General features: G+C 51.0%; 1 pseudogene; it reads right to left on the reverse strand.

Moving 5' to 3' along the window:
- Positions 1-677: 677 nt before the first annotated feature.
- Positions 678-1,462, reverse strand: LOC123139291 (pheophorbide a oxygenase, chloroplastic-like; annotated as a pseudogene).
- Positions 1,463-21,159: the final 19,697 nt, after the last annotated feature.

Raw genomic sequence — 21,159 nt, forward strand, 5'->3', positions numbered from 1 at the left:
AACCACAACCTGAAATAAGCCTGCAAAAGGCAGCACGTACACTTGGATTTAGGTGTACACATGTATGTACAAATGCAGAACTAGTTAAAACAGTGTACAAGAGTTGATGATCCTAAGATCCTACCTACCCAACACTCAAATGCAAAACTTTTAGTAGTAACCGCTAAATATACATGTTACGAGGGGTGATAAACAATTGCACAGCAAAAGCATCATCCTCCATGTTTCCATAAAAAATTCTTCCCCGAGATTAACTACTGACAACAGGAAATAGGGGAGTTGACGATCCTATTATCCTACAGGCCCAACACTCATATGCATAACTAACAGTCACACGACGTTCAGAGGGGGTGATGCTACCAGCCGCGAAGGGAACATAACTTGACCCCTGGGGAATCAATTATAATTCTAGTAATAAAACATTGCTAAATAACAAAGCAACATCAGCTGATGGTACCTTGCAATGCTCTCTAAGCATATGTTCCTTGTTCCAGCACTCAAAACAATAATACAAAGCAGGTCAAGCAAGCTGAAAATTTGATTAGGTGCTGTAGCAGTGTTCCCAACATTAATTCAGCATTTTATTGATGTGTATCCCTTGGATAACTTATCGTACAATGGATAGAAATGTCTCTTGGCAAGCAAGATCTTCATACAATGGATAGAAATGATAGTAATCATCCTCTTCTATCAGAGGAAACCTTGTATAGCAAACAAGTAAACTCATTCTCAAATCTTTGCACAACATTTACCTTGTGGTGAGCAAATTCTATATGCAACGGATCAGAGACGTTCTCCATCAACGTGTCATACCCATAGAAGAGGTCCCTCTGGATCGTCACGGTGGAGAAGGCCGGGTCATTGAACTCCTTTGGCATCCTGAAACCAAGCGAAACAAAAAGATGATGTTTCCTGTTTACTAAATTTTCCAGTGAAGAAGTCCCGCAGCATAGCTGCAGAGTTGACGCACATACATTGGAGGCTTGGTGGCCTTGGCTTTGTCCCAGCCCTTCCCGTCAGGCTAGACAAAGAGCAGCCTATGGGAGAGGAGCGTGGGGAACTTGGTGGCGCAGGCCCTGGGCGAGCGCAGCGCCCAGGCCTCGGGGCCCTCGGGCACGGCCTGCGGGATCCTGGTGCAGGCGCCGGAGCCGTCGAAGGACCAGCCGTGGTAGGAGCACTACAGGTCACCCGTCTCGTTGATCCGCCCTTCCTATGTGCGCGCATGCACGCAACATCCACTCATCAGTACTACAGGATTTGGCTCTTGAAACAAACAGAGGCGAGGGAGAGGAGATGAGATGAGAGGTACCGAGAGCGGGGCGAGGCGGTGCGGGCAGCGGTCGTCAAGCGCGACCCACTCGCCGGAGTTGGGGTCGTTCCAGATGACGAGGTCGCGGTTGAGGAGCTGGAACGGGGTGGGCACGCGTGGGTCCAGGTCCTCCACGAGCGAGACCGGGTACCATCATCCTGCTCTGCGCCTTGGTGTGAGGCGTCTGCCCCTCCGTTGCCGGCGTCGGGGCTCTGAAGCGCTCCGCCTCCACGTCGTATCGAAGCACCGCGAAGTACTCGACCCGCTCCTCGAGGAAGAGCGCGTAAGTGCGCACCCGTGCGGAGTAGTCCTAGGCCAGGTGGCCAGAGTCGTCCTTGAAGTTGGACATCTGCAGCGTGTGTCCCCGGCACCGCCCGTGGCTCAGCAGCTCCTCCCTAAACGCGCCGCCGTCGCCCGCCCGTGGCTCAGTCCGGAGATGAGGTTGGGGCAGAGTCAAAGTCGACCGCGGAGGGCGACCTGCGGCGCGGGGGAGTGGAAGGGGAGGGTGGGGCTTGAAGTGGAGGCCGCGCGGAGGCGGGCGAGGAGGATGGGGTGCGTGCTGAGGCGGACAATGGCGAATCGAGATCTGAGGGAGGGAGAGCGTGGCTTGCAGATGAGGATCGAGGGGAGGGTCGGGCGTCGTCGGTGGCGTTGGAGAGGAGATGGGGGGAGGAGGAGTGCGATGGGAGTTAGGGTTTGGGTCGGTGGCTGTGGGTGGGGTTTGGGTAGGTGGCTGCGGGTGGGGTTTTCTTTTTCATTTTTTTCATTTTTGTAGATGGATGAATGGATGGATGGATGTGGTATGAGGAGATGGATGGATGGATGGGTGCCATGTCATCGATCCGTGTGACAACGAATTCCACCAATGAGAATAGAGCACATATAATAGTGTTTTTGTTTTTGTTTTTCTTCTACTTTTTCACATGAATTTTTTTTAAAATGATCTCATATTATGCACAAGGGTGCATATTGGAATGACAAACAATGTTGCCTAAGGAAGTTTTCATTTTCTTTGGACGAAAATTTATTTTTCCATTTTTCGAGTGCCCAAAATGTGTTTTTTTGTGAAGGACCTACCATATATTTGTTGCAAAATTGTACCAAATCAATTTTCAAAAATACTAGGACATATTTAATACACAATTGACCAAATGGTTGGGTGTCAAAAGTTTTGATTCACCTCTCATGAAAAAGACAAATTTCCGTCGATTCAGCTGGAAGCGGGTCAAATTTGAACTGTAGCTACCTCGTAGTTTTCTCTTAATTTTTTCCAAAAATCATTTATAGGTACATAAGTATCTCTTTAATCAGAGAAACACAAAAAAATTCCAAGATTCAACCACTAGCTAGGAACGGTCATTCCCGCCGTTTTGACCGCATCTTGAAACGGGCATAAAAATTCAAAAAGAATCAAAAAATTGGAAAACCTTCACATTGTGTCGTTATATGTGACCAAGTTACCAAAAAAAATTATAAACTTGTAATACAATAATTATTTTAAAAAAGTGTTCTCAGAAATGAGCTATCAAGTGTGAAGATGAATGGCTTTCAACCCAAATGCTCAATCTTATGGCCACATTCATGGCATAGTTTGTTCAAATGATCTCATATTATGCACAAGGGTTCATATTGGAATGACAAACAATGTTTCCGAAGGAAGTTTTCATTTTTTTGGACGAAAATTTCATTTTCCATTTTCTGAGTGCCCGAAATGAGTTTTTGTTGTGAAGGACCTACCATATATTTGTTGCAAAATTGGACCAAATCAATTTTCTAAAATACTAGGCCATATTTAATGCACAATTAACAAAATGGTTGGGTGTCAAAAGTTTTGATCCACCTCTGGTGAAAAAGACAAATTCCCATTGATTCAGTAGGAAGCGGGTCAAATTTGAACTGCAGCTGCCTCATAGTTTGATCTTTATTTTTTCCAAAAATCATTTCTAGGTACATAAGTATATATTTAATCAGGGAAACATCAAAAGTTTTCCAAGATTCAACCACTAGCTAGGAACGGTCAAGCCCGCCGTTTTGACCGCATTTTGAAACGGGCATAAAAAATTCAAAAAAAAATCAAAAAATTGGAAACCTTCGCATTGTGTCATTATATGTGACCAAATTTCCAGGAAAAATAATAAACTTGTAATACGGCAATTATTTTTAAAAAGTGTTCTCAGAAATGAGCTATCACGCGTGAAGATTCAGGGCTTTCAAGCCAAATGATCAATCTTATGGCCACATTCATGGCATAGTTTATTCAAATTATCTCATATTGTGCACAAGGGTGCATCTTGGAATTCCAAACAATGTTGCCTAAGGGAGTTTTCATTTTCTTTGCACGGAAAATTCATTTTCCATTTTCCAAGTGCCTGAAATGAGTTTGTTTTGTGAAGGACCTACCATATACTTGTTGCAAAATTGGACCAAATGAATTTTCTAAAATACTAGGCCATATTTAATGCATAATTGACAAAATGGTTGGGTGTCAAAAGTTTTGATCCACATCTGGTGAAAAAGACAAATTCCCGCTGATTCAGTAGGAAGCGGGTCAAATTTGAACTGCAGCTGCCTCATAGTTTGCTATTTATTTTCTCCAAAAATCATTTCTAGTTACATAAGTACATATTTAATCACAAATACATGGTTCGGTGGCGATACATCGAGGTTTGGACAGTGGCCGAGGGCCCCAACTCTAGAGCGCGCAAACTCGCATGCCCGCCGCGTGGTCACCGCGTGACCGTGGCGTTGCCATGTATTCTGGGCGGCCTAGGCATGTCTAGTGGGTTGGACACTCCCCCGGTAGGTGCTAGGAAGAAAATCACAACATAAGATTCTCACGAGGAGACCGATCGATGCTCAAACATGAATAAGCAGCCAAGTGTTTGATTAGCGGTACAAGAAATGCACATGGCTAATGGGCGTGAGTTTTGGCTGAGGATGATCAGTTACTAAGAAAACCGTCTTCACAAATTTTCAGCTCAAAAGGAGGAGCCTAGGTGGTACTTTCTTTGCAAAGTACCACATTGGACATAAATACGAATGTTGAAGCTGGTCTCAAAATAATGAATGGATTGAGCTGGCATTTGGTGGAGGATGGTTATTTGGGCGTAGGAAAGCACTGCAGAAAATGGATACCATTTGGACATGCCAAAGTGGTACTTCCTTCACAAAGTGTTTTTCTGAACAGAATAGGAAAATGAATAATTTTGAATTATTTTTGAACTAGGCAAGGAAAGTTTTTTACATATTTGACGAAGATATAACCCAAAGAATTTATGCGTTTTTTTGGGAATTTTGGGAATGACAGAAATATAGGTAGCTTCACAACCTAGGGCAAAAACTGCCACATGGACATGACACATAGGCAAAACTGATGAGGTGGCGCCTAGTCATAGCAACCCACCACAAGTTACAAGGTTATGACCATCTATATTGGTCATGATTAGCTAGAAATAAGGCAGCGGACTAGTGCTATCTGCTTTTTGACCATTTCGTGTAAGGAAATTACGACCTTTCTGACCAAAATGGTCGTTATAGTTTAGGGTTTGGAGCCCCCCGAACAGTTTTTGACCAATTGGTCTGAAATGGTCATAGATCTATGACCAATTCTTCCAGGATCATTGACATAAGGTCACTAGTTGACATATTTTTTGTAGTGGTCGTGCCGAGACACCACGTGATGATCGAGTGTGATAAGCTCTACATTCACATACAACAAGTGCAAGCCAGTTTTGCACACGCATAATACTCGGGTTAAACTTGACGAGCCTAGCATATGCAGATATGGCCTCGGAACACTGAGACCGAAAGGTCGAACGTGAATCATATAGTAGATATGATCAACATAGTGATGTTAACCATTGAAACTACTCCATCTCACGTGATGATCGGACATGGTTTGGTTGATTTGGATCACGTGATCACTTAGATGACTAGAGAGATGTCTGTCTAAGTGGGAGTTCTTAAGTAATATGATTAATTAAACTTAATTTATCATGAATTTAGTCCTGATAGTTATTTTGCATGTCTATGTTATTGTAGATCAATGGCCCGTGCTACCGTTCCTTTGAATTTTAATGCGTTCCTTGAGAAAGCTAAGTTGAAAGATGATGGCAGCAACTACACGGACTGGGTCCGTAACTTGAGGATTATCCTCATTGCTGCATAGAAGAATTACGTCCTCGAAGCACCGCTGGGTGCCAGGCCTGCTGCAGATGCAACTGACGACGTTAAGAACGTCTGGTAGAGCAAAGCTGATGACTACTCGATAGTTCAGTGTGCCATGCTTTAAGGCTTAGAATCGGGACTTCAAAGATGTTTTGAACGTCATGGAGCATATGAGATGTTCCAAGAGTTGAAGTTAATATTTCAAGCAAATGCCCAAGTTGAGAGATATGAAGTCTCCAACAAGTTCTACATCTGCAAAATGGAGGAGAATAGTTCTGTCAGTGTTGGGGATATAACTATTAGGTATGACCCACCCAGGAGGGGCGGAGTTACACCTATGAAGACTCTTGAGGCCCAGGACAAGCTTGAAGATGGCGGTTCAGTTAAAGGCCCAAAGCCCAAAGGCGACTTAAGGCCCGTAGAGATAAACCGCCATATATACGTGACTTGTATTGTAAGGCAAGAATAGTTAGAGACCGAGCCGGACACTGTTTATGAGCCGGCCGGGACTCTATGAGCCGTTGGGTGTCGACCTCTGTATATAAAGGGACGACCCAGCGGCGGTTCAGGGCAAGTAAGATCAGATCGAGAGCTAGGTCAAGCGATTCTGCTCCCTAGTAATCGAGACATATGCAATCCCACTCAAACTAGATCGTAGGCTTTTACCTTCACCGTAAGGGGCCGAACCAGTATAAACCCCGTGTCCTTTGTCCCGATTAACCCCTTTAAGCTTCCTAGTTGCGATGGCTCCACGACTATGTCATTTCACTAGGACATCTGACATGACAATTCCATGACAGTAGGCGCCCACCATGGGGCCAGTGCACGGTGGATTTGAATTCTTGAAGGGCAGCTTCAAAGGGCTCAAGGGATACGCTGTGGGTCGGATGACCAATAGTCATCGCGGCAAGCTCTACATCGACGATGCAGGCTGGGGCCCCGACGCCGGCTCAATTGAGTATGGGTACAGGGTCCCCTTCGGCCGAATCCACGTCTTCATCGGCAAGATCGGTGAGTTGGGCCCTGAGCCGGACATCTGCACCGACCTTGTCGAGACGGCTTAGCGTGCGAGACCCGCCCGGGCCTAGCCTGCTATGAAGCGTGCCTTTGTGGGATGCATCCACGGAGGAGAACTTCCTGAAGGATCTGTGACGGCCGGTGAGACAGCCATCTACTCTGATGTCGAGTCGTCCAAGGGTGAGATGGATTCGTTGTATCAATTACAAGACGGCGGGCTTGGGGGCTGTTCCGATGGCAGTAGTATTCCAGATCTCCTTGAACCACCAATCAGAGTTGGGATCTTCATGGATGGCTCGCAACCCATTCAAAACTCCACAACTGCGGCAGCGGTAACCTCCGGGTCAGCGGCAGCCGGGGCAGGAAGCCCTGTGCGCCTGCCGGCTCAAGTGCTGATGGATCTCATGGATAAGATGGCAGCTCTGTTAACCGCCGCAGTCAACCCGGCGGATCAAGCTCAACATGATGCGGAAGTGGCACAGTTAAAACAAGATATAGTGCATGCTAAGGAAGACCTGGCGGCGGAAGATGTCAGGATGACCACAGAGCGGGCGGCTTTGGACGCTCAGGCTCAACAGATTCAGTCGCAGGCTTTCCAACTCACGATGGATCAGAATGCATCAAACGAGGTCATGATGAGAAGGTATCAGAAGAGTCAGTCCCGTCTGCCTCCGGTTTATGATCCTTGAAACCTCTTCCGAACTCCCGGGGCAGGGCCCAGTAACCCACCGGAAGTAAACCGGGTCGCAACACCCGGGGCTGGGACGCCGGTTCAGCCATGTACGATGGAGCCACCCCAGATGAATACTGCTTCGCCTCAGTATATATCAACGCCACAGGGTCATTATTCTAACCCTTTGGAGAACATGGTTGATGTGCCGGCATGGTTGGCGGCTCTCCCGGTAGAGGGCGACTCTCCGACGGCGGTTGAAACTCGTAGGATCAGAGAGCTTCTTCAGACGGCTTTTGCACAGCAGGAGGCATACCCATATAGACGGGACAAGATTCATTCAACCCCTCGTCCAAGCCGGAGCACGAGTTATAGCTGGCACATGGACTTAGCAGCCGTTTCAAGCAACGCCCGGCGCCATGACCAGCCGTGCGGGCATGACCCGGCGCATGATGAAGCTCTTAACTTTATTGATCAGGACAGACTACATCAAGAGGCTGAGTGGGTGGCTCAGCAAGCGGCTGAGCAGGCGGCTCAGCGGGCGGCTTACCAGCCTTTTCCGGTTTATCCGACGATCATCTACTGAGGCAGGTGTGACCACTAGGACCGGAGGTATCCCGTGTCTGGTGCCGGCTCTGCGTAACGAGCGTTTGCCCAAGGATTTCAAGGGGCCTTGAAAGGTTCCTAATTACACGGCTGATTTACAGCCTGGGGCGTGGATTGAAATCTATGAGATGGCTATGGAATTACTAGAAGTCAGTGATGCTGTGATGGCCATGTATTTCACAATGATGTTGGATGGGACTGCCCGCACTTGGTTGAAGGGGCTGCTGCCTAATTCCACTGTTCATGGGCGTAGCTAAAAGTCCGGTTCATTCAGAACTTCAAAGATACATGCAAGCAGCCCATGTCAATCGTGGATTTGACTAATTGCAAGCAAGAGGAGGGCGAGTCCATGACCCATTGGGTGCGCTAGGTCAAGGCCATAATACATTCGTCTGATAAGATGGATGCCGTGTCTGCAGTCTTAATGTTGGAGAAAAATTGCCGTTATACGCCTCTAAAGATGAAGCTGGGGTGGCTCAAGCACAATTGTAATGACATGGGCCAGCTGATGGCGGCTCTAGTCAAATACGCCGATTCTGATAGTACCAAGGATCTCGAGTCTGATGATGAGAAGACAGGGAAGGGAAAGAAGAACGGCAACGCCAAGGGTCCTTAGCATAACCCGACAAATCAAGGAGGTAATAATAAACATAAGGCTGATGGTAGCTTGGAGTTTGAGGCTAACACCAATGCGCAGGGCAACAATCAACGACGTAAGGGGAGGCCACCTCCTCGGTCCGGCGGGTCAAGCCCCATGCTTGAGTAGTTGCTGAATGAGCCCTGTCCGAGACACGACACCCCACAGAAGCCGGCCACTCACCTATGGAAGGACTGCACGATCATGAAGGCTTTCAAGAATTCCAACATGTTCGACAGTAATTGTCGGTGTCTGGGAACAGGGGTCCCCAGACTTGCCTGCCTGTGGCCTGCGGCGTGGCTCAAGCAGTGGCCCAGTACGGCCCGTCTCCATCAACCCAAGCTCAAGACCCTCGCGAGGGGCCAAGCCTCGCGGGGCGGACGATGCAAGGCTTCCTCAGGGGCAGTCTCATCAGGCGGGCTCACGAGGAGGCGGAGAGATCAAGGCAAGGAGTACCTCGCGAGGTGCTTGTGATGCAAGCCATGACGATCGAGACCAGGCGGGCGCCAGCCACAGAAGTGTCCTCGTTTCCTCTTTGGTGCAAAGGGGTCAAGCGCAGGCGCGGAGTACCGAGGCATCAAGCAAAGGTTTCCCTATCGGTGCAACGAGACCAACACCAGCAGGACGGCAGGGTGGAGATCATCATGGAGCCCAAGACGGCATCATCACCAGTGCCTTTGGCAGTCGAAGACCAACTTTAGTCAGGTCACTTGTACTAGATGTCCCCCTTCAAAATGGCCGTGTTTGGCTCCCTTCCCGCTCAATATTTGGCAAGAGGACCAGGGCCCCTATAAATAGAGATAGCCACCACCATAGAGAGAGGAGATTTCATCGAGAGCTGATCGAATCCATCCCAAGTAGATCGCCGCACCAGCTCAAGAACACCCCTCACGAGGTTGTTCTTCATCTGTAATGTTCATCATCAGCCCCAGAGGCAATCCACCACACCACACACTGGATTAGGGTATTACACCACAACGGTGGCCCGAACCAGTATAAACCTTGTGTCCCTTGTGTTGTTCATCGTGTAGCTTAGATTCGCGATGAGGTTTTGGGGCGTGGATCTATAGGAAGAAGATCTTCGTGCGCACCCCAGAGTTCGAACCTTAAGGGTTTTGTCGGAACCCGATATCCAACATCTGGCGCGCCAGGTAGGGGTGTGCCGGAATCTCCTTTCCGCAGTTCTGCGTTCCATCAATTTGTCGCATCCATGGTGGACGCTCGCCGAGCTCGCGTCGAGCGTCGGGCTGCTCTCGCCGCCCGCGTCGCCCAGACGGCTCCCGTCGGTGGGCCTCCTCGTTGTTCTCCACCGCCTGCTGCCAACGCCGCCACCGGCCCAGCGGGGAACGAGCAGCAAGCGTTGTCGTTGCATCCCTCGGTGCGGCGGGAAGGCCGCACCGCCACTTCGTTGCTAACTCTAGCTGGTTCATCGTCTCACGTTGGTCGCGCTCCCACGAACACGCAGGCCACGTTGCTCCTAGCACGTGAGCTCCTGCACTATCGCCCCATCGACGACCTCTACGAGGAGTGGCTCGCTCACATCACCGAGCTCGTTAGTGCCGTAGGGGCTCTCCTGCGCCGTCTCTCTCGCTGCCTCGCCCTCCGTCCTGCATGGGTGATGCATCTCAGGAGGCGCCTCCGCCACCTCCTCCCTAAGAAGGTGCCCTGGCCCCAAGGCACGCGGCCCCTGGACAAGACCTGCCGTGTCCAACGCCCGCGCGACAAGAAAGGAGCTGCCAGGAAATCCCTCGGCCTCAAGTAGGTGCTCGCGTGCTCCCTGCTCCAGCACGACAAGACCGCATCCCTGCACCAGCACGTTAAGACCCCGCGTTGCCCCTGGCGGCGGCACGCGGGAATCTCCAAGAGCAAGCTCGCGTCTGCAAAGAGCTCCGGTGGCCACCGCAGGCTACCACGCCTTCACCATCGAGCTACGCAGTGTCGCCTGGCCGGGCAAGTTCAAGCCAGATGTGCCTCCTCGCTATGACGGCACTGCCGATCCCACGGAGTTCCAGCAGCTCTATGAGCTGGGCATCGAGGCGGCCAACAGAGACGAAAAGGTCATGGCGAACTGGTTTCCCATGGCGCTCAAGGATGGTGCCCGCACCTAGCTCCTGAACCTGCCTCCCGGCTCGATCTCCTCTTGGGACGAGATGCGAAGCCGCTTCATCGCCAACTTCCAGGGCACTCGCAAATGTCCTCCAGTCGTGGGTGACCTGCGTCGCATCAAGTAGCAGCCAGGAGAGACCTTGCAGAAGTACATCCAGCGTTTCAACAGTGCTCGCCTCAAGATTCCCTAGGTGACCGAGGAGGCCATCATCTCAGCGTTCTCTAACGGTGTCTGCAACGTCAAGATGAAGGAGGAGCTCGCCATCCACGAGGATCTATGCACATCCCTGGAGCTGTTCAACCTGGCGACCAAGTGCGCAAGAGCTGAGGAGGGGCGCCTCTCTCTCCTCGAGCTTCCAGCTGCTGACCCAGAAGAGATGATAGCCAAGGCCAAGGAAATGAAGCGCAAAGGAGCAGCCATGCTCGCAGCAGAACCAGACACAAAGCGCGGCAGGGACCAGCCGGAGTCGTCCAAGGGTAACCGATTCTGCGCCTACCACAATCTCTACACCCACAACACCCACGAATGCCAGGAGCTCAGAGCCGTTCGAGAAGTTCCCATCGGTCGACGCCCTGTGCGCAACAACCGGGGCTATGGTCGAGGAGGAGGAAGAGGTGGAGGACGATGGGACGACCGAGGCCCTTGCCAGGAGTGGCGTTGTCACGCCCAATATGCGACCCTATCCAAAAGGAACTCGAAGGTCCCACCAAGGATAGAACCGCATATTGAAACGCTTTTGCAAGGGGGATATCATTACATCAACATTACATAATAGATGGGGATACATACATAAGGCATACAATGCCACATGAATACAACATCACAATACATAAGAGCATCATCCGACTACGGACGAAACACAAACAGAAACTCAAACGACATCCACCCTGCTAGCCCAGGCTGCCGACCTGGAACCTATCCCCTGATCGAAGAAGCAGAAGAAGAACTCAACGCAAGCAAGCATCGCTCTCGCGTCATGATCATCGCTCAACCTGTACCTGCAACTGTTGTTGTAGTAATCTGTGAGCCACGAGGACTCAGCAATCCCATTACCATGGGTATCAAGACTAGCAAAGCTTAAAGGGAATGGAAGGGGTAAAGTGGTGAGGCTGCAGCAGCGACTAAGCATGATATGGTGGCTAACATACGCAAATAAGAGCGAGAAGAGAGCAAGCGGAACGGTCGTGAAGCTAGCAATGATCAAGAAGTGATCCTGAACTCCTACTTACGTCAAACATAACCCATAAATCGTGTTTACTTCCCGGACTCCGCCGAGAAGAGACCATCACAGCTACACACGCGGTTGATGCGTTTTAATTTGGATCTGGTGTCAAGTTATCTACAACCAGACATTAACAAATTCCCATCTGCCTATAACCGCAGGCACGGCTTTCGAAAGATTATACCCTGCAGGGGTGTCCCAACTTAGCCCATGATAAGCTCTCGTGATCAACGAAGGAATAGACCTTCTCCTAGGAAGACCCGATCAGACTCGGAATCCCAGTTTACAAGACATTTCGACAATGGTAAAACAAGACCAGCAAAGCCGCCCGATGCACCGACAAATCCCGATAGGAGCTGCACATATTTCGTTCTCAGGGCACACCGAATGAGCAAGACGTCGGGTTGGCATAGACCCTGATTGCCCAGGGGGCGCCGGACATCGCTCGGTTCGGACCAACACTTAGACAAGCACTGGCCCGGGGGGGCTAAAATAAAGATGACCCTTGGGTTGGCCAACCCAAGGGAAAGGGATAGGTGGTGGTGAGGCAAATGGTAAAACCAAGGTTGGGCCTTGCTGGAGGAGTTTTATTCAAAGCGAACTGTCAAGGGGGTCCCATAAATCACCCGACCGCGTAAGGAACGCAAAATCCGGGAACATAACACCGGTATGACGGAAACTAGGGCGGCAAGAGTGGAACAAAACACCAGGCAAAAGGCCAAGTCTTCCACCCTTTACCAAGTATATAGATGCATTAATAATATAAGAGATATTATGATATCCCAACCAAAATCCTGTCCACCATGGAGAAATCTTCAACTTCACCTGCAACTAGCAACGCTATAAGAGGGCTGAGCAAAGCGGTAACATAGCCAAACAATGGTTTGCATGGGAAAGGTGTCAAAGGTTAGAGGTTCATGGCAATTTAGGATGGCTTGATAAACAGGTAATAGGTAGCGCAGCAAAGCAATAGAACGAAGCAACTAGCATAGCAATGATAGTAGTGAGATCCAGGGTAGCGGTCATCTTGCCTGAAATCCCGCAAGGAAGAAGAACGAGTCCATGAAGAAGACGAACGGATGAAGCCGAACCAAGCGTAGACGAACGAATCCTCACGATCGCAACGAAACAGGAACTATTGAAAAGAAGCACACAACATAGTAAACACACCACACATGAACAAGACATGATGCACAAACAAGCATGATGCATGACAAAGCTACATGAAGCTACTCATGGCAAGAGATGATGCAAACAAGAGCAACACATCAAGGCAAGTTTAAATGATGCCGGGAACAACATATAACAATTCTGGTAAGTCCTCATATGCAAATTTCGAAGTTAATCCAGATCTGAATAAACCTTATGTTCAAGTTGTTAAACAGCAAGTTAAGATGCACCAAGATGATCTACACGAGATTCTAGTCAAGTTACATATAAAGTTCATTTAATTTGGAGCTACGGCCTAGAAGATATGAGCAAAACAAGTTAAACATGGCATTAATGCAAAATGCACCCAAACATCAAGCAAACACCTCAAAACAAGGATGCAACATGATAATATGAAGCTACATGCAAAATCAAGCAAGTATCATATAGAGCACACTCAAAACGGAGCAACGATTCAACAAACACATGAAACAAGTTTAAAGGACAAGCTGTCCAAAACAGCAACTAGGCATATTGCAAGCATCAAAACAACATGCTACAGCACCTCAACATAATAACAAAACGCATGGGCATGATGTACAGGTAAAGCATAACAAAACATGAACATTGAGCTATCTCCAGAAATCACTAGAACATGCTCAAACACACATGGTAAGATTACAAGTTATAACAATTTCAGACTTTGCAGAAAATAGCATCACAATGCAATGTTCAGAGCTATCCAACAACATGTTATAGAAACTTATCATGGCAAACAAAGGCATGGCATGAATCTACTAAAAGCATAGATCAAAAGTCCCTTACTGACCATAAGCCAAAAAGGATCAGAAAATATGATGGCACCCATGTAAACATAGCAAGTTATATTACAGATTCAAACATGGCAGAAACAGAATTATGAAGGCATGTAGATGAACTTGTGCAACTCACTACAAAGCAATACATGGCATGGCAAGGCAACCAACAGTAAGAAGGCATGTTTGTGAAGCTAAGCATGGCAAAAGCAAGTTCATAGGATGCATGGAACACTAGGAAAACACATGGCCACAACTGAACTTAATGTTAACTGGCTGACAACAACATTATGAAGCAACTTTGAAGCAAGATATGAACAAGCTACAGCAAGATATAAATGCAACCAGGGGCATGGATGGATATAGCATGACATGTAGAACAAAACATGTTTAATGATCATCTCCAGATTATGCATAGAATGATTAGTAGCAACATGTTTATATAGCATCACGAAATAACAGATTCAGCCTAGCAAAACAGCAACATCATGTACACTGCTTAACAAGCTTGATTCACTCACCACAAGTCATTACATGACAAGATAAGCATAGAATCATCAAGAAGACATGTTTGTGAAACAAACCAAGTCAAGAACAAGTCCATAGCATGCACGCATCATCTACAACAACCTTGGCTAAATTGAATAACATGTAAACAATCTGCCAGGAAACATTTTGAAGCAAAAGTAGATTACTCAAATGACATGCTAAACTACTCCATAATTGCAACAAAGGGCAGGAATGGATAGACAATAACCATATGTTCAAAACACCCTTAATGAAGTATCTCAAAATATGCATGGATCACTCTGTAGCATCAACTTTACATGGCATCAAAATAACAGCAGAACAGGGACTAAAATCAGCAATATCACGATGCCTAGTTTGCATGCTTGTGCTAGTCACCACATTGATCACAAAAATACATGGTAAGCACCTCTGTAAAAAAGACATAGCATAATCAAAACACATGTAGACATCAACCTCATAAGATGCACACAACAATCATGGCAAAAATGACAAAAGAGCTCGTTCTGATAATAGACAGCAGAAAACATCATGAAGCACTCTTACAACGATGATTTAGGCATCAAGATGACCTCAAATGAATATGATGCAATGGAATGAAATGGTGTACTCGTTGAGACGAACAATTTGACATATTACACGCACGAAATGGAGCCACGGATGCAGAGATATGATGGCATGAACATGGCATGAAAATTACTGGAATCTGGGGACTTAGCAGTTTTCTCACCACGGGGAAAAAGTCAACCGCGGCACGGAGATCGAGGATGGCCGGAATCTCACCGGAGATGGACGTGGAAGTCGCCGGGGAGGTCCGGAGATTTCGGATCCGGGCCGGATCTCGCCGGATCCGGGCCGGATCTCGCCGGATCCGGGCCGGATCTCGCCGGATCCGGCCGGATCCCGGCGCGGGGAGGCGGAGGAGGCGCAGGGCGAGGACGAGCGCCGGAGCTTCGGGGCGGGGCGAGCGGCGGCGCGGCGCCGGAACTCGCGGCCGGCGCGGCCAGGCGGCAACGCGGAGGTGGCGGGCGGCCGGCGCGGCCAGGCGGCAACGCGGAGGTGGCGGGGCAGGAGGAGCCGCGAGGCGCGGCGCCGCGGCGCGGGGCGACGCCCGGCCGGAGGCGGCGAAGGGCGGCGGCGGAGGCGCGGGCGCGCCGGCGGGCGGTCGATGGCGGCGGGGTCGGGCGCCGAGGCGCGGGCGGCGGGGCGGGCTCCTCGGCCCAGATCGGGGCCCAGGCGGGCCGGCTGCGGGCCTGGAGGGCCCGGCGGCGCGGGAGACGGCGGCGCCCACGTGGCGGCCGTGGATTGGCCGGGGCGGTGGTGGCGGACATTGTCCGGCCGGACCGGACATGTCCGGCGGCGCGGAGAGGAGCGGGGCTAGGCTTAGGGGTGGATTTGATCCGGAATTTCGGGGGAGGAGGTGTTTATATAGGTAGGGGGAGCTAGGAGAGTCCAAATGAGAAGTGGTTTTCGGCCGCGCGATCGTGATCGAACGACCGAGAGCATGGAGGGGAGTTAGATGGGTTTTGGGCCAGTTTGGAAGAGTGTTGGGCTGCAAAGAGAGAGGGGCTTTTACGGTTACCCGGTTAACCATTGGAGTACCAAACGACCTCCAAATGGCACGAAACTTGACAGGCGGTCTACCGGTGGTATACCAAAGCCGCTTGGCAAACCTCGGTTCATTCCGAGAACGTTCAACACCCACTCACAACAGGAGACGAAAAGGGGAACGCCGGAGGGCATAGGAGCGCCGGATTGCAAAATGGACAACGGGGAAAATGCTCGGATGCATGAGACGAACACGTATGCAAAATGAAATGCACATGATGACATAATAAAATGCAACACGCAAGCAAATGACATGGCAACAACGGCGAGTAACTGGGAGACACCTGGCGCATCGAATCCGGGGCGTTACAGGCGTGAACGACCTCGCGAGGATCGCTGGCAGGACCAGCCTCGCGAGGGGGCTTGGTGGGGTCAGCCTCGTGAGGATTGCCCGCAGGGCAACACAGGCCTTCCTCCTCTGCCACCACCGCCAAGAAGGAATGACGGCCACCACCAGGATGAGGGGGCTAGGGGGCTTCCAGGAGCCACGTGCTATCACTTGCATCTTGGGCGGCACCCAGGCCCCAGCCTCTCAGCGCATCTTCAAGCAGTTTGCTCGCGGGGTGAACGCAGTCCTCCCCATGCTCGAGGCCACGCGCCCTCTCAGGTGGTCCACGTGCTCCATCACGTTCAGCTCAGCGGATCAGCTCAAGTGTGCGTCTACAGCTGGCGTCCTCCCAATGCTTTGTTCCCCAGTCATTAGCAATGTGCAAGTTACCAGGACCCTCATCGATGGCGGCGCAGGACTCAACGTTCTGTCCATCAAGGCGTTCAACAACCTACAAGTGCCTTATGATCAACTCCAGCCAACCAGCCGAGTCGCGTCTCAGGAGCGCTTCTGGCCTTCGCGCGTGGGACGCTGCGAGGGTCCGCTGCACAGCTACGTTCGCATGCCTTTTGGTCTGTTGAATGCGGCTGCCACTCACCAGCGTCTTCTGCGGAGCATTTTGGCAGCTCGGGAGGCCAGACACCACGCGGTCCTAGCGGAGGTGGAGATGGTCCTCGAGGAGCCGCCCGGACCCCCAGAGCCTCCCGAGGCTCAGGGCTCCGGTGGCTCGTGAGGATCGGCCCCTTCACCGCGCATCGTCAGCTACTTCAGCACCCGCTCTACAATGGTATCAGGTGACATCTTTCGAGTTCATTTCAGCTGGGAGCGTCCTCAGGGCTGCATTATTCCCAGGTCGCGTGGGTCTGTCCCTGAGGCATGTATCCCTTTTGCTTATGTCTTTACTTTACCTTGCTTTGGGCGCCTCTCGGGTTGCATCATCCCCAAGCCGCTCGGGCCTGACCCAGTGGCATGTATCCTTCCTTCATCTATCTAAGCTGATTTGCCTTTCATGCTTAACCTGCTTGTGATAATCGCCTGCTCGATTGACACCTACCTCTGGAGCCGCTCGTGCTGGCACGACGCTTGTGCATGGGTCCGTCCCTGCAACATCGAAAAATCTGAGCAGTCGAGGTCTGGCCCGCAGCAGCCCCGCAAGCGTCACCTCACCAGGCCCTCAGTGCCCTCACCACTCTCTCGGAGCAACCAACTGTCGGCCGGCAATCGTAATGGCAACTCTTGCTTTTCTCGTGTTGGTTTACAGGGACTACCTAAGGCCTAAAACGGGAGGCATCGCGAGCTCTGTCCTTCTCTTACCCGTGCGATCTGCTTGCGCGTTAAAAGGGGGGCGCCTGAGCATCACGACTCAGGAGCTCTTACTGGCTCTCCAGCCCTCACCCCCTGACCTTGTCCACGGCATCGCGATCTGGCATAACAGCGGCAGCTGAGCTCGCTCGAGGGCCGGGACCTAAGGACGTAGAGCACGAAGGAGAGTACGGGGAAGAGAGAGGAAGCTCAGGAAGGCCTAGCCCAGCTATATCCCAGCTGCAGGCATGCAAGTCCGGCGCCTCGCGAAGGATCTACCCCTGCTTTCGAGATAAGTCTCGCCCCTGGAATAGCTAATTGACGCGACACGAAACCTCCACCCAGTACGGCTCTGTGACAGCGACATTGCCTTCCTTTCTCACCCATCGACGGCTGCTTGCGCGCTAAAGGGGACCTCCTGAGCATCGCGCCTCAGGGGCTCTTATTGGACCTCGGGACGCTCACCTCCTGGCCTTGACCACGGCATCGCGATCTAGCATGCCAGCGATGGCTGAAGCCTGCCTGGGGACCGAGACCTGTCAGCGTAGAGTGCCAAGTCGTTGTGAGGTTAGAAAGGGGGAGCCAAGCCGGAACAGGACAAGCATTTGCACCACTTCATAATCAGGATAATATCAACAAAAGACATTGCAGATACTTTACATGCCCCCACGGGGTACTTTCTCAATTCCTCACAGGGAACAAAAGGTGTGAATCCTAAGGAGCCCTAACTACACGCGCCCTCATAGCCGACACCATCATCAACACTGGGCCACGAGGGGCTGGCGCCAACCCCTGAAGGAAATATGCCCTAGAGTCAATAATAAAGTTATTACTTATTTTTTCGTATCATGATAAATGTTTATTATTCATGCTAGAATTGTATTAACCGGAAACACAATACATGTGTGAATACATAGACAAACTTAACGTCACTAGTATGCCCGACCTAGGCTCAGCAGGGAGGTCCCCGCCGGTCTACATCCTAAGCACTCCGGGGTCTTGGGCCCATCGCCCGCAGCACTCCGGGTCGTTGCGAGCAGGGTGGATACCAGCACCGCCTCGGATGGCTAGCGCGATCCGACCGTGCCGCACTGCTGAACTGGACATCTGACAAAGCTTCGGCTGATACTGCGACATCGAGGAACATATCTATTCTCGCGTGGTGGTTAGTGCGTAAAGGCCAAAGGCCAACTCAGAACAAATACCCAAACCATAGTGTATTATTAGCTTGCGGAGACGAGCAGAGACTCACGACCGAAAGTGACCCCATCGCCCCGTCTCGTGGACTTACGACAAGGGCCTAGAATGCCCGGTCGTGCCACGTCATTATCTTGCGGGTGCTCTCCGGGCCCGCCCGACTTCCACCAAGGTCTCAAGTAAAGTCAAAGTAACCATGTGTCCAAACATCAAGGGGAAAACCCGAGGAATCACCCCCGGTGGATTCCACTCAATGTAATCATTAAGGTGAACGTAAGAGGGACCACCCTCGAGGTTCACTCTTGAGGTGTTGAACGACAGAGCCGTATCAGGAATGGTGAAAGAGGAAATCACCCTCGATGACCATGACCGAATAGCTACACTACAGAATTATCATCAGGAGTGCGTTATGAGGGATCACCCTCAGCACTCGATAGTAGCTCTGCAGAGTCGAGCAACAAAAGGGGTGTGATGTGATGTGAGGTGTCGGGCTCTAGTCGTCGATCATGCTGATCGAGTCGTCGATGATGAAGCAGGGGCAACAAGGACAAGGTGGGGGTCTCTGATGGATCACTAACCAACCTATACTAAGCAGTTTAGGATAAGCAGGTAGGTAACAATAGCAGATACAAAAGCAGGCTATGCATCAGAATAGAAGCAAACAATAACAGTAGCAAAATCTAATGCAAGCATGAAAGTATAGAATGGGCGATATCGGGATGATCAAAGGGGGGGCTTGCCTAGTTGCTCAGACAAGGAGGGTCGTCGTCGACGTAGTCGGTCACAGGGACATCAGCATCGGTCTCGGGGTCTACCGGAGAGAAGAGGGGGAAGAAACAGTAAATACACGCAAACATATGCATAACAAGACAATAAGCAATGCTAGAGGTGATCTAACGTAGCATCAGGCGATACTGGCAAAGGGGGGAAACATCCGAGAAAGTTTTCCCGGTTCCGGATGTCTATTAGACAGATGAAATGGAGGGGAAAAGTTCAACGTTTGCTATGCTAGGGATGTGTGGCGAGTGAACGGATCGCGTGTCCAGATTTGTCTCGTCGTTCTAAGCAATTTTCATGTACAAAGTTTTTCGATCCGAGTTACGGTTAATTTTCTATGACTTTTCAACGTTTTAATTATTTTCTAAAAATACCTAGATTTAATATTAATTCGAAAATACACCTAAAAATACTAGATGCACCCAGTCCAATGAACCCAGCAGTGCATTAGAGGCTGACAGTGGGTCCCAGTTGACTGCCCAGTCAGCAGTCAACTGTGGACTTTGACTAGTCAAATTTACTAAGGGACCCACCTGTCATTGGGACAAACTTAACAATTTTCTTTTAGATGGATAAGTTGAGGTGGGGGGCACTGTCATAGACTAAACTAGCCACTAATTAAACCCTAAAACTATCCTATCCCTAATTAACTAAACCGGCCAGAAGCACAGGCCTATGCACGCCATGCATACACGCACGGCCATGGCCAAGTAGCAAGCACGGCCAGTAGCAACAGAAACAGCAGCGTAGCTGCGGGAGTAGCAGGGAGGCACGACAGCGGGTAACAACGGGTGCGCGTCGGAGCAGCAGGTGCGACCAGGAGCAGGGGTTGCCGCACACGGCCGCGTTCGCGTGGCAGGGGCGCGGCCAGGACCGAGGCACGGCGCGCGGGAGAGCAGAGCTCCGGCCACGGAGACGACGAGCGCACGACAGTAGCGGCGGCAAAAACTAGCGGGAGCAGCGGCTGCGGCAAGCGAGAGGGGCAGCAGCGCAGCGTGGCGGCGGACGGCTAAGGCGCGCGCGGCGCTGGGGCGCGCACGTACGCGGAAACTTGAGCATGGCCATGGACGAGGACGACCGAGCTCGGGGACGACGGCAAACAGTGACGAACGGAAGGGGAATGGGGGGAAATCGGCAGAGGAGCTCACCGCGAGCTTGATGGCGCGGTCGGGGAGGCTGGAGGTGGACCGGAGGCGACAAATCCGACGACGAACGGCGGTGGCCGTGGCGAGGAAGACGGCCAGATGGCGAGGTTGTGGAGAGCTCCAGCTTGAACCAGAGGTGATAGGCGATGCAGACGAGGCCGATGGAGCTCTAGAGCATATCCTCGTGGGTCGGGGACGGCTCCGGTCAGGGGAACAACGGTGGTGCGGCCATGTACGTGCTCGGATGCTGCGGATCTGGAGGGTGAGCACGGGCGAGAGGAAGAGGGAGAGCGGGGTGGATCTGGGAGGTGAGGCAAGTGGGGAGGGGAGACGGGGAAGCCCGAGGCGTCAGGGGATCTTATCCCCTCGCCGACGACGCTGGTGAGCCGGTCGGGTGGCGACCGCGACCGAGCGGTCGGTCGAGCAGTAGAAGACGACCGAGGGTGGGGGTTGGGCTGCTGGGCAGAGGCCTGCCACTGTGGACTGAGGCCCAGGGCAGGGAGGAGGAGGGGGGCTTTTTATTCCTTTTATCTTCTTTGTTTTTACTATTTCAAAAGATAGCTACTGTTTTGGAT

The sequence above is a fragment of the Triticum aestivum genome, chromosome 6B (genome assembly GCF_018294505.1).
Source record: "Triticum aestivum cultivar Chinese Spring chromosome 6B, IWGSC CS RefSeq v2.1, whole genome shotgun sequence".
Taxonomy (NCBI): Eukaryota; Viridiplantae; Streptophyta; class Magnoliopsida; order Poales; family Poaceae; genus Triticum; species Triticum aestivum.